This window comes from Ctenopharyngodon idella, chromosome 14, assembly GCF_019924925.1.
Source record: "Ctenopharyngodon idella isolate HZGC_01 chromosome 14, HZGC01, whole genome shotgun sequence".
In the NCBI taxonomy this organism is placed as follows: domain Eukaryota; kingdom Metazoa; phylum Chordata; class Actinopteri; order Cypriniformes; family Xenocyprididae; genus Ctenopharyngodon; species Ctenopharyngodon idella.
This window is the reverse complement of record NC_067233.1, coordinates 26,766,624-26,779,742: the sequence shown is the minus strand read 5'-3', so window position 1 is coordinate 26,779,742 and position 13,119 is coordinate 26,766,624.

Genomic DNA, 13,119 nt, shown 5'->3' with positions numbered 1-13,119 from the left:
AAAGTGTTTGATCTGGTAATTTTAAAAAGCATGCTTCAAGCCTTTAAGTCCTATAAAAACAAATGAACTTCCCAAAGACCCAATTAAATTTTTACACCAAGGTTTTGCTGAATTATTTAGACTGCACGTGCCCTGGGCTTGCCGAGGTAAAAGAAAGGATGAGTGATCTTAGCTTACATATTGTTTGTTCACCGGGCACGGTACATTGGGCGGTGACATAAATATACATGGCCTCCTCTCCACCTGATGCTTAATCTAAAGATAGCTGTCGTGACACACTTAAACGTAAACCTGTACCCCTTAGAAAGCTATTGTTCCAGAGCGTGAGCAGCACCCCCTTACAGCCACGACGGCGCTGAACTCGGGAGCCGACCGGAATCCATCCCCTGTTTCCACCATGCATAATTCACATGTCCATATTTAAGTGCATTCACCTATTCATAATGTAGTTAATATGCAAACAGTAGCTGGGGGCTAAACGATGCCAACGAGGTGGGCAACTCCTAGGCGCAATACATTAACATTTGTGCACCCTCGTTATACAACGATGAGCACTTTTTGCTCATACACCATCTAAAGTAAATGGAAACGATGTGAACCGGTGAGCTTTCACCTAAATTCACTCCCAGTGGTCCCTGTCATTGTGCCTGATTAGTTGCGTCAATGAGCATTCCGACCTAGTTATAAACCACAGGGCTCCCGACCGGGTTCAGACGTTGACTCCGAGCTGCCGTGGTTCATTTCTCGTGTCACCCTGGTTGGGACACTCTAAGAGATTTCAGTGGCTTGGCGTGAGCACTGATTAACTTCCCACATTATATTCATAGATTAATCACTTCCTGTGCAGAGCACCTCGATGGAAGGAGTAATAAAGGGGCTGACAAGGTAGTGTTCTGGGATGTGGATAACCAAAGCTGTGTCGCACCGAATGAAGACTAATGATGATGCAAGGAGCAAATACTTCTCCAATGATATTGCATGTCAGACACACCTTGTTAAGTTGTCCTATGAAGGCATAAAAAAATTCCTTTTTTGTAGTTCTAATCCGCTTGCTCGGTCTGACAAACAGTGACACGTCACCGTTTCTGGGTCCAAACACTGTAGATGCCAAACGCATACAAAATATGGTGCTAATATACACTCACTCTGAGCTGCAATACTAGCAAACGATCATGATCCTAGCCTTTTTCCCTATACTCATAAATGGCTTGTTGATGTAGTACATTGACCTGGAAACAGTATTTCTTACATCACGACTTATCAAGCGGATTGAAAGCTTGAATACTAAGTTCTTATATTTATTTGATGTGTTTAACCACTATTACATATAACACTAGACCCACATTGTTTCCTCAATGCGCAAGAAACATTATAGAAATGCAACCAGTCTGAAGGATTATATGATGCATATCACTGCGATTAAACTGTGACCTCTAGGCCTCATTACTTTTTTTCCCCAGACAAACCTTATAATCTCTTCATTTTTTTATTTTTTTTTCTTCCCCAGAATAAAAGTATATAGACACATTTTGCTGTATTCAAGAGAGCTGCATTGGTGCAATAACAGCAGTATAACCTTGGAAAGACTGCTGCTATTTCTGGTTTGCGTCTCGGAAAAGTGAAAAGGTATCATACATTGTACCCCAACGCTCAAAATAATTAAATGGTTTGAGTAGGACAAACTTAAATTAAAAAGATTAGTTCAGTCAAATGAACTTTTATGAGTATTTAGCACTTTATTTTTTCTTTCAAGTTCACAGAACTGATATAATTTAAGTAAACTAAACTGTTTCATTGGTTTGAGTTTTATGAACTTATTTCTTTTAATTTAGACAAACTTAAGTTTAACTGAAACTGGGTTGGGTTTTATATTTCCCAGCATGCTTTGCTCATGACACTCGAAAGGCCCATGCAACTGATTGCCTCAATTTTTTTGAGTTTTGCCAACTTATTCAGGTTTACAGTGTATAAATGAGGAACAGAACATATAACAATGCAAAAAAAAAAAAAAAAAAAAAATCCATAAAAACTCTTCGCCATTAGGCCATATTTCATATTTTATTTTGGCAGCACTCTTCTGGAAAAAACTTGTCTGAGCCTGTTATCATTATCATCTCAAAAAGCTTTTGAGCTGGTCTCACTGTTTATCCTCTAAAGCTTCACATCTGCCAGTTGCCCACTCTGAAAAAAAGAAAGGTTATCTTTACAGCCATCCCACCAAAGACACTAATCAGCTATCGGGAATGAGCTCTGTGCCGCAGATTCTTCATCAACCCACGCGATTCATAACCCTCGTACCTGCTTTTCTGAACCGTTAAAACATTTTCAACGCTCAGGCTTCTGGCACTCTCTCAGAATCTGAGAGCAAGAACGTCGTTACGACCTGCGGAGCGTACATGTGAGCGCCTCCATTCACGGCGATGCAATGGGCTGTGTGATACGTGTTAAATGCCCACCCAGCAGCCGCCGATGCCCTCTCCCCAGATCCGCCTGCATCCTTGACTTTGATGTGATGCATATTTATGTGCAACCTGCTCCACGCCATGTGGACACATTAACTTTGAGGTCGTTCACCCGCAACCTTCGCTTACGCCACCATCTTTCAGGTTCACCGGTGCTCATGATCAGGCAATATTTATTTATTATAATCTCCCTTCACCCAGGGTAATTAATTAATTGCTAAGCAGCTTGAAGCTGTCAGCCAGTATGTTTTGGTGTCACAAGGTTTCCCTCCACCTAGTTATCTGGTTTCCTCACAGGATTACAGTAGAGACAACTAGCATTAATATTTAAAACGGATTCTAATTAAACCTGGGTGCATGAAGCGCACAAGGGACAAAGGGATCTGAAACTGAACACTCCTCTTCGATTGATACACGCTCTCCGCGCTCCCGCTGATAAAGACTGGCAGAGAGGTGCCGTATTGTACAGGGGCGGAACTGACTGGTGACTTTACTCAACAGGTTGAAGAGAGGCAAAGGGGGAAGAAAGGCAGCAGGTCACTTCTTCTAGACATTTAATGGATATTCAATTATTGATAGCTCCTGCGGATCTTGTTGTATGTTTGTGGCTCCGCCGAAGTAATTCTGTTATTTTCCACCAGTGTATTTTAAGCAGAGAGAATGGGACACAATTTAATAAAATTTAGACATTGTCTAATATGTAACTAACAAATTGCACGCCACACTGAATACATGCAGTGCCTAAAAGCACTAGTGAAAAGCTTCCATTTTTGATTTAATACATGTGTTTTATTCTGTCTCATTTCAAATTGATGTAATCAGCATGACACTCTGAAATGATGTTTTGAAGAAAAAAAAAAAGTATTTCTTAGTATTTCATTAGTATTTGATTTGTTCTCTTTCACATTAATGACAGCAGCACTTGAGCTTATGAATTCCACAAGACTGATTACACTTGATTTGTGACCGAGAAATAGAACAAAATCTTATTTTTATTTTTGTTATTTTTGCTTGATTCATTTTCTTTGTGATGTATATTTTTCTAAATTTCACAAACTGGTTTCAGTTTTGAGTCCCAGATTTTTATTGGGCTCTCAATCTGTTGTGCTTTTCTTCTTATTATATATCTTAGCTATATTTTAGTTGTTGACATGAGAAAACTTTGGAAATTTTACATCCCATATGATGTAACCATCTAATTTTTATTTATTTATTTATTTATTTATTTATTTATTTATTTATTTATTTAAAGCATGTTGCTATTCATGTGGAGTGTTTCTTTACATTTGTGCAAATAGTGTCTGCCTTTTTATGACCTCATATTCTGACTGCATGGAATATTTTATACTTTCAAAAATTAATTAGTCATAACACAGGACCACTGAAAATTACAGTAATTACACTTTCCTTTATACATTAATTTACATTTTAACCTAAAATATTGATGATTCTTCAAATAAGTGCAACCCTGTGGCTCTATAAAATCATTGCTCTCCTTATTGGAGAATCTTGCACAACCCGACACAGAAACACTGGCATAAATTTGGGGACAGGATTATCTGTTTGTCCAGCAACACTCAAAAAAATGATTCTATCTGTTTGCTCAGTTTATTTGAATAAAATAAGCTGAAACAACACAAATCTTAAATTTTTTACTTAATTGTCATTTGCACTCAATTTATTTATATTAAATGAAATTAAATTCGTAAACCATTTGTGTTGGTACTACATGAATCATTTCTGTTGCATTGAATGAAACTGGGCAGCGGATTTCTAGTTCCCAGCATGCTTTGCATAGGGATAGATCAGGGGAGTAAATGTTGAAATTAAGTGCATTTTAATGTGTTTTTTTTTTTTTTTTTTTTTTTTTTTTTTTTTTTTTTTTTGTTTTTGTTTTTTTAGTAAAGGGAAAGGCTTGTTAGTGTTTAATGTTCAGTTATGCTGGACATTTAAAAGTTTCTATGACATTTTTGTGGTTACTACTGTGCTGAAGAGTAGAGCTTGTTGTTAGGTTGTGGGTGGTGACATTAAACTATCATGCATGTTTCTTTACTCATTGAACCATTGTGTAACTAAATACAGTTTTTTAATACAGAGATAAAATATTAAATGCACATTTTAGTTCATATTTCATATTAAGTAAAAAATTAGTGAGTGGAAATAGAGCACTTTAAGTACATTATAGAAGTGTAGTTTTTATTTTCTTTTATTTATTTTTTTATTTTTTTTATTTTTTTTTTTCACCTGGGACAATAAATCAGTCAACTAATTATTTTTTTGTTGGAAAAATATATTTCATGGAAACGTTTTCCTTAATTTAATTAAGTTCCCTCAACAAATTCTTTTTCAGCAGCGGCTATTTGCACTAAGTGCAAATAGCAATAGATGCTTTTTACACTAAGTGCAAATAGCGATGATGCTATTTACACTAAGTAAAAATAGCATTTTTTAGCGATAGATGCTATTTACACTGTGCAAATAGCTGTAAATGCTATTTACACTAAGTGAAAACAGCAATTTATTCTATTTACACTAAGTGACATTAACAGCATTTTCTTAGTGATATGCTATTTACACTAGGTGAAAATAGCAATAGATTATATTTACACCATGTAAAAGTATGAGTTCTTTGCAATAAGAGTAAATAGTAAAGGCGGATGCGAACCCGCTTCGATTACGTTAAAAGCCAGGCTGCGAGCCTTATTCGCTACTGATGCATCACTGAAGACATTCAGTTGTGTCTTTTTTAAAACTTGAGTGGCCCAACCAGACATTGGTGGGCAGAGCTAGTGTAAATAGCATTTGCCAACAAGGGATGCTATTTGCACTTAGTGTAAATAGACTCTCTGTTTTTTTGTTTTTTTTTCTTTGGTTTGTTTGTTTTCTGACACTAGAGCCTAAATTGATTAAGTTTGTTCAACAAACTATTATTTGTTTAAATGGACTTGTAGTCTTGTTGTATCAACCTAACTTAATTGTGTGGAAAAGATTTCCCTTAATTCAATTACTTTCAATGAACAAACCATTTTTTGAATGAATAACAGAATGGTGAAGTGTTCAGAAAACCTGTTTGAAAACAGACTCATGGTGATGCTAGTGGCACAGAAATTACAACTCAGTCTCAGGAAAATTCGTAAGGATTGTACGATTTTGTTGCAAATTTTTGTATGATCTGCTCAAGCCCCCGTAATGGCTAGGTTTAGAGGTGGACCTTCATTGTGAAGTTTTACCTACAAATCATATGTTTTCATACAAGTCAGATAGTATGTGTTCATATGAGACTTTTTTCCTCATTTAACATTTGTTAAACGTAAGTAACAGTTCATTTGATTTCAAGAGCAATCTCTTTTAATTCTGATAATATAATTTAGACTTAATAAAGATCATTTTTAGTACAGCCAATTAGTTGGACCACACATTTACCAGAACAACTCTTTTAAGAGTTTGAAAATGTTTCAGCGACCAGTATACATTTCCTGTGCAAGTTGAAAGTCTTTTTGAAATCTATGAGAGGATTTATACATTTATATCTTGGATTTGTCCTGGTCCTTTATCCCTTGCATGTGGCCTACATCAAAAGTAGGGAGGTTGTTTGGTTGTCTGTATCAGCAAAGAAACATATTTCTCTGGAAGGTGGCCTTTCTCTGTGATGCACTGCGAGAACATGATGGAGGTGTTCTGTTTAAATACGTATGTGTTTATGTGTGTGTGTGTGTGTGTATAAGCCCAGCATACAGCCGCATATGCAATGCAAGCAATCAATCATGTAGGCGTCACCATATGTATAAGAAGGAGTATAATCTTTCCTATTAAGCTATTTGATACTCGATAAGAGCACAATTCCGGTTCCCCAACGATGGTTGTTCGGATGTATCATTTCCTATCATTTGGTGTGAGTAACATTTCAATACCCTGCTGAAATTTGATTAAAGGTTGACATGAGCATAATAAGAATTAAATGCCATGCCAGCGGTGAAAATGTATCCCAGTGGAAGAAAACCCGACTGAAATTTCAAGAGCAGGAAAATTCCAAACTCCCACTCCCTCCCACCTCACCTTAATGTCATTATTCCTGATCTGCCAGAGCTATTTTTGACCGCTGCCTAATTAAATGAAATCCTGAGAGGTGAGAACATAGATAGGCTGAGATAGAGGATTGTGGTATTTTCCTTAGTGGGGTGGATGATGGCAGACGATCACAGAGTGCAGTGGTTATGGATAGAGCCGTTCCCTCTTTAGAGAGCACAGTGAAGGGCTAGCTGCAAAAGCACCAATTAGCAAGAAGTGGAATGTGCGCTCGGGGACATGGACATCATTAACGGTTTATCTGATAAACCATATGATTGAAAGAGCTTGTACATTTGTACAGCTTTCTGATTTTGTTTGCATAATTACTTTTCTATACATTTTACAATACTAAATTGTAAATAAGAGACTGGTGATATACTTTTTACCACAATGAATTTTTCACATACCTTAAAGCAAAGGTCTTCAACCCTGCTCCTGGGGACCCACTATACGTCAATTTTTTTTCCAACCTGCTTTAACACACCTGCCCATGTGTTTTCAAGCAATCCTGAAGAGCGGGATTAGATATCTGAGGTGTGTTTGATTAGGGTTGGAACTAAAGACTTTTCTTCCCTATTGTGATGTATATATGAGTGAAATGGCTTTCTGAACAAAAAAAAAAAAAACAACAACAACAAAAAAAAATGTAGGACGGGACTTGATTTTGTCCATGTGGAATTGATTGGATGGTTGTGGTTTGCTATTGGTCGATTTTATGAGTGACAGGTTGTCCCGCCCTCACGCCAGTAAACACATCATCAAACAAGAAATGTTGCTGCAAGAGGGAGGGGAAAGTAATTTAATTGAAGATTATGAATAAATCATATACAATAAACACTGCTGTATAACATAAAAAAAAAACAAGAATTTTAAAAATCACAAAATTTTGTACAAATCATACAGGGTGCTTCTCAGTCAGAATTAAAAAAAAAAAAAAATACTTAGCATTAAATCATGCAATCTTCTGATTGAGAAACACCCAATCGGTCTTTATAAATGAGTCATTGAATCATTTACTCAACCAATTTTCTTCTTCTTTGAGGAACAAAACTTCTACTATGTGTAGTGGTTCTGCTGAGGTTTTTTTTTTTTTTTTTTGGAACGATTTCCATTGGAGGAGCAAAAAATGTTTCGAAAAAAAAAAAAGTTACTCAGTATTAACTTTCTGTTTTATCAAACTGTTATCTATTGAAACACAATATCACACAATCATGCTTCCTCCTTGTTACTTCAATAAACTTTTTTAAAGATGTCAAAGAATTTTAGAATTAGTAATGGAGGCTTAAATGCATCTTTTGAACTATCCAATTGTCAGGAACACAGTGAGCCATTTTGAGAACAGTGCTGTTTCATTGGCCTTGACAAAGCAGTTAAGCATGTTTCTTCGTCATGCTGAAGAACATGCTTCTAGACATGAGCAGTTTACATGTATTTCAGCAGCATGCATGTGTCATACCACCTCATGCTAGTTCTGGTGGTTCCCAAAAGATGAGTTGATTTGAGTTCACTGTTGATGTTTGTCCTTTTGAATGCAAAATTCACTTCACTGTAAAGTGCTAGATTGCTTAATGCTGGGTATTTTTGCTTATTTATGTAATTATCCTAAATTTTTATTGCAATTAATCAGCTTGCTGTTAAAAAACACATTCAATCAAGTTCAAGAGCTGGTTAGTTGGACTTGCGCATGAAAGAAATCTAAAATAAGCAGTGAGATGAATTGTGATTAGAAACATCCTGTATGTACCTATATGTTCTTACTGCAGCATATGTTTGGTCTCTCCTCTTTAATCTTCTCTGCAGCTGTTAATGTTCACTGAAATGAACAATTTTTTTTTTTTTTTTTTTTTTTTGCTCAAGAAACAATTGAGCTTAATGGCTTTGGGCATGATTGCATTCTCTGTGATTAAATTGCTGCCTTCATGATGTTTTCTCTGAAATCATTGTCTGTTTTAGCTTTGCATGTTAACAGTGCAGGCAATCTACAGTAAGAAATATACCCTCTATTTTCTCTAAAAATCTGCCTACAAAACATACAAAATAATTGAATTTATACACAACATGATATTTCTTATTCATTATCATCTTTGAGAGCTTTGTGGTTTCCCACCGTATGCTTTGATCATTTCTAAGTTTATTTTTGGTTTTTCATTTGCACATTGATATTCCTGCCAGATGCAAAATGTGTTTGTATCAGCTGCTATAGTGGGGCAATGCCTGTTAAAGGCTGAATCAAGCTATTAAAAAAGTTTTATATTTGTATCAAACTTTTGTGTGTGTGTGACTTTCCCCCCATTATAAACAGCTTGTTTTAGAATTAAAACAAAGAATACGTTAGAATGCAAATTTGAATAAATATTCAGGATTCTGCACTATTTCTCTGTCTCTGATAAGTAAATTTGTGATATTACTCACATTAACTCCTTAGATGATCAGATGTTCTTCCATCGAAGCACAGGATCATTCTCGAAATGCTGGATAACATCATTGTTAGGTTTTGTTAGAGTTAGAAAAAAAAATCTATGAAATAGATGAATTTTCTTTTGCATGCACAAAAATATTCAAAGTCTATGGAAAAGTTTTAAGTACTGCACTGTATCTTCCCAGTTTCATTTTTTGGCTTCAACCCGACCACCAGACATGGTGTCAGATCCACAGATTGTGTGGCTAAAATCTGTGTCCCTGTAAAGGTTTATTGTAGCAGTTTCAGATGACATTGCAGATGGGCCTTGCTGTTGGCCTGCTCTCATTTTGTTGACACATGCCAAATTCCCTCCATCTCGCTTGTCTACATTTGCTTAGACAGACACAGCAGATCTGGTACATTGCATTCTTTCAAACCTGGATTGGCTGGTGCTGGGATTCAGCAGTTTGCCCATGTCGGCACTAAATTTGCAGTTTCCTTGCAGAGCGAAAATCTAAGTAGTATGTAAACCATCACAGTGAAAATGTCAGTCTTGTTTTGTTTGCAGTTTAATTTTGTGAATTACAGTTTGTGTTCATTTTAACCCTATGTAGTGTATTTTAGGACATTATCTAATACATCCTATCTGAGACACTGGTGTCCTTAAGTTTGAATTCAACTTATGCTGCAAGAAAATATATATATATGGAGAAGATGGAGAAAAAAAAGTATCTCAGCATGAAATGAGAAATCACTGTAGTCCCAGACACTATATGTATAATGCAGTGTTTTCGTCTGGAAGTTTTTTGAAATATTGGCAGATCTGTGTTGGTCAAAATAACTATCAATCTTCATTTGATTCAGACTTTTGACTCTGTGGACTGAATGCAAAACTAATTCAATTATTGATAACATGTTTCTCTAAAACATTTATTTAAATAGAATTTTGCAGTTTGCGAAGGTTATTGCACACTTTTAGCAGTTACAGGTGTTGTATATTTCACCAATACAAAAAGTAATACAATGGTGTTACAAAATATTCCTTCCCACGACTTACTGGAACATCAGCATGTTTTACTAATTTGTTAACTCATTTAAGTAGGGGGATACTGGAGGCAATTGTAAAAAATGTTTTACATTTACCGTCACCTTTTGGCAGTTTTAGTTTCTATTTAGAGAATCATTTCGTTAAAAAATAAATCAATAAATAAAAATATCAAACATTTTATCAAACATGTTCGATATTTTGGATTTTAAATCTGGAACGTTATTTCAGTTCTTTAACAATAGCCAATGAGAGAAGTGAATGAGAGCACTTTTGAAATCGCGAAACTGCAAAACCAGCTGCTGTATGTGTCCGTTGGACAGCGGAGATGGCAGAGATGGCGGAACGGCGAGTGGAAGTGTTGCAACAACACGACTGCTTGAATAACGCGTCTTCGAAACATGACATAACCAGTGTTGGGGAAAGTTACTTTTAAAAGTAATGCATTACAATATTGCGTTACTCCCTAAAAAAGTAACTAATTGCGTTACTTAGTTACTTTTTATGAAAAGTAATGCATTATATTATTTTTGTGTTACTTTTTCTCACCTGAGCTGGGCTGGGCTTGCTTGTTTGTTTTTTTAATAACCACAAAAAAGTTATATTTTTGGCAAATGTGAAGGCCCTTTCACACCAAAAGTGAAATGTATAAGCCTCAGGCTGATGGAAATGCATAATTACTCCTGTACAGTAGAGGGCGCAGTTCAAACAAGCATTTCAGCTGCTTTGCTTGTTTGTATGGTTGAATTAGATCATTGAGGGTCAGCAGCAAAGACATTGGTTAATAAAGTGAGATTAAATACATGAAATATATTTGTGAAATTTAATATAGTTAAGTATTACAGGTTTACGTAAAACTCTGAGATTGTTTTTCACTGTTTTTATTCATTTTGAGGAATACTGAATGTTTTTGTGCAAGTGAGATGAGTAAATGCATGTTCACATTTAGTCTAGAACTACAATAACCATCATGTTCACACAGCGCACACAACACCTCTGCATTTTATTTCTCTCAACATGGGGACAGGAGAGCTGTCAGTCAATAAATGTGAAAAGTAACTTAGATATTTTGTTGTAAATTGTAAAAGTAATGCATTACTTTACTCAAGTTACTTGTAATGCGTTACACCAAACACTGGACACAACTGTACGTACATAGAGCTGGGGAGAAATCGCTATGGTTTTGAACATTTATTTAACAAGAATTATGCAGTTTGCAAAAGTTATTGCACACTTTTATCATTTAATGGTGTTGTATATTTCAGCAATACAAAAAGTATTACAATGGTGTTACAAAATATTCCTTCCCATGACTGGAACTGGAACATCTACATATTTAATATTTCCATAGTAATTTTTTTTTTTTTTTTGCATGTCATGTGCAGGGCTCCATATAGATCACATGCATGTTAGGTAAAAAGTTACAAACACAAACACAGCATGAATTTTGAGCCAATATCTGCCTCTATGTAAAATAAACACAGGCCCTGTGTGTAGAAGCTGTTTGATATTTACTTAGGGGGGTGGAGAGGAACGTCAAAAAGTCAAAGTGATAACCGGTGAAAGGCTGACCTTTCGTTTACGATACATTTATTGTGTAAGGAAAAAATTGCCAGAGTTTCAAAATGCCAAGCTGCCCTCCTCCACAGAGATAGAGGAGATTACCTGAGCCCGACTGCTTCACCCCGCTGCCTAGACAGGCACACAGGCCTCAATGTGTATTGATGGATATAATCACTCTTTTCTTTTCTTTTTTATTAATATTATTATTAGTTATTTTGTTATATTTGTTTATTTTTGCTGATGAAGTATAACTCAAATTAGAGTCAGCCCTTTTTTCAGGTGCCTGGCCAACTATCATAACGGCACAAACAAAACCGCTCATGTGGCTGTCTTCTCCTTTCCTGTGGGATTCCTTCGGAAGCATATTAAGCCACAGTGGCTCACAAATGAAATTGACAGCTGAGTAAATCTGACTCAGAGCTGTGGGAGAACTCATGCAGCAAAGCTCCACATAGGAGCATCACTTCTTAAACTTCTGGAGGCTCTGGCCATGATAAACATGTACCGAGCTCCCACTGAGCAGCATATTACAGGATCGCTGTCTGTCTGCTGGACGGCTCAAGTTTTTCTTTCTCTAGTTGCCGTCCCTACTGACGAATATACCAACCTATTTTAATCTGGGCCGAAGCTGTCAAAATGCATATGATTTCCCATCCTAATATGGGATACAGCTTCCCACTAAATCCACTTAATGCTCAAAAGAAAACGGCAACCTTTTAACTGATGCATGGTGTTCATGGTGTCTCATAGGAGATCTTAGTATCATTTTTCTTTTTTTTTATCTTCCAAAAGGTTGTGTTTTAAGAGTCTCTCTGCAATAGAGAATAAGGATAAACATCTACTTGATCACACCACTTTCATCATATAGATCACAGTCATATAGAATTATGGGTCAAAGGTCACCCACAGTGGTTTGAATGCAACATCAGACCCTGACATTTGCTTGTAGAGTAAAGGAATCAAAAATGATCCTTTTTTCTTTCTTAAAGGTGCAATATGTAAGAATTTTGCAGTAAAATATCCAAAAACCACTAGGCCAGTGTTATATATTTTGTTCACTTGAGTACTTACAATATCAAATGTTTCCAACTATTTGTAAATCCTGAGACAACTGCAGTTTTAACCAAGGCTCCGGGACATGTGAGGAGTCTATTCTCAATTGCGTCATACCCGCGTTACCCTCGGTTTCCGGTTTTATTTTGTAGAAACCATGGAAACACCAAATACGCTTTAATATTTACATGTTTTAATAAACAAGGGAACAACTGTTTTGATATATTTATAGACAAAAAACGAATTATTGTTATATAGCTCAACACATTTAGTCTTATTGTTTAAATCTAATTTTCTTGAATATTTTGTGAGTACCATGCTTTACCATGCCTCAGAGAAAAACACTATTTTGTGAAGTAGCTAACATAGCATAATCAGATGCAACTTAATACAGCAACAGTAATACAGCATTTTCTCCATCATACAATACGTTTTAAAATTAATTGCATGGCATTTATTAACACAAGCCATCCAGCGTTTATTAATATGATATTCTAAATCGATCTAGCTTACTGCAGTGTGCAACA